This window comes from Anneissia japonica, unplaced genomic scaffold (genome assembly GCF_011630105.1).
Source record: "Anneissia japonica isolate Jap-2015-1 unplaced genomic scaffold, ASM1163010v1 scaffold522_len1101056_cov227, whole genome shotgun sequence".
NCBI classification, from domain to species: Eukaryota; Metazoa; Echinodermata; class Crinoidea; order Comatulida; family Comatulidae; genus Anneissia; species Anneissia japonica.
This window is the reverse complement of record NW_022756123.1, coordinates 697,400-699,304: the sequence shown is the minus strand read 5'-3', so window position 1 is coordinate 699,304 and position 1,905 is coordinate 697,400. Positions and strand designations below refer to the sequence as shown.

Sequence of the window (1,905 nt, the reverse complement as noted above, 5' to 3'; positions counted from 1 at the left end):
AATCTTGAATTTTGGAAAAAGAGTTGTTTCATTAGTAGGATTACCCTTAATTCAAAATGTATTTGCTTCAATAATGCCATGAAGGGCATCCCATAAAACTTAAATTTAATGCCTGAACAACTATTTACAACATAAGAACAGAATGTAATTGGCCAACTGAAGTTATGCACCTAGCCTTATAATGTTAAAATAATGTTGCAGTTTGGTATTCCAAACGATTTTTGTAGAACGAGAATATTTCTAACATATTTTTTTTGCAAACATCTCTACAAAATTCTGTTAACATTATTATCTGACATAAATGCACAGGGAATACAATTCCTCATTCGAATCTAATTATTAACAAGCCTTTGACCCCAAGCCTATGGGCTTGGGGGTCAAAGCCCTGGGTCCCAGTCCAGAGAAGATCCAGACGGGCCCTCCTACTAATAAACAAAACTTTTCTAACAGAGCCTTGACACTATAGTTGTAAACGACTACGAAAAACAACTTCTAAAATGCATAAGGCCCCAAAATATTTTCTAGCCCCCGGGCCCTGTTACGCCACTGAGACCAGTTCTGTAGTTCCAGTTGGACACATGAATTTCATATATCAAAATGCCAAAGAATGCCCCTCATATGTAATTAAAATAATGGTTGGGTTAATAGCTTCCTCTGCAGACGTAACTATGTATTGCAAATCAATCAAAACCAATATTCAGATAAGTAAGAGGCCCAAGGGTTTGAAAGTATTTTCCCCGATGTCTAGATCATGTGGTACAGTAACTTGCAGCACATCTTTAAAAATCCATAACAACAGGGACACATCTTTAAATTCACACTTGCATTAATTCTTAGGCAAGGTAATTTCGAAATGGTTCAGTAGTGATATACGACAGCCAACAATCCAATAAACAAGTTGTCAATATTTTATGATGATATTTATCAGGTAGTGTAAAATTGGATAATAAAAAAATACATGTTTTTCCTTCTATCAAAGGAGCATTTTGTCATCTCATAGCCAATATCTATGACACATAAGATGTTACATTTACATTCTTAGGCCAAATTTTTTTTTAAATGTTTTTCATTGAAAAGGAAATAACACCCAAGTAATTGAAAATCCCCTGATTTCACCCCACTTCCAAAGTAAGCATCATCCCACCACTTTTCTATTTCTAACCATGTCTGTCTCTAGGAGGGGTTGCAGTGGCCTATCGTGAAGTTGGGGGGGGGGCCTCGATGATCAGGTTCAGGGTCGCTAACTTGCCAAATAAGTTGATTTTAAGTGATTTTAACTATTTGCAAGTGATTATTGGGGCGAGTAATTTATTGAAGGGGTCCGCTCCCCGCCCCCGCATCCCCTAGATACGCCACTGAGGAGTTGTCATTGTAAATTATGTCTAATGTACCAAGTGTTTATCGCTTCCTTCATAGATCACCCATATAAAAACAGTTAATAAGTAATTAATTTGTTTAGCTTTATTTATCTGAAAGCACTGACCCCCCCATGGTATATAATTAAAATATTTAAAAATTAAACAGCACATTTACTGCTTTGGGAATGAAGGAAGCCTGAATATGTTTGGCTTTCATCATAGAGTATGGAGTTTGACAATAATATTCCCAAGATAGATTTCAACCGAAAGAGATAACACAAGGGTTTACTGTACTTTCTAACCCACAACACAATAATAATACAAAACATGTAAGTAAAGCAAGCTAAAATATTAAAAGAAAAGTGTTTGTATCATACTGTATATTATTTGTATTATGATATACATTGATGGCAGTAGGATAGATTTCAGATAGATTTTAACCTGGATTCAATGCCGTAGTTCCCTGTCTCTTATAAACATCTAGATGTGTATAAGAGACAGACGTATTACTCTACCTAGGGAAATCCCCATTTTTGCCTAGACGGTC

The 1,905-nt window shown here is 35.7% G+C and overlaps 1 protein-coding gene across 2 annotated transcripts in view; it reads right to left on the bottom strand.

The window, feature by feature from the left end:
- Positions 1-1,905, bottom strand: part of LOC117124005 (follistatin-related protein 1-like) — a 35,752-nt gene that overhangs the window by 31,653 nt on the left and 2,194 nt on the right. The window lies entirely within an intron of this gene.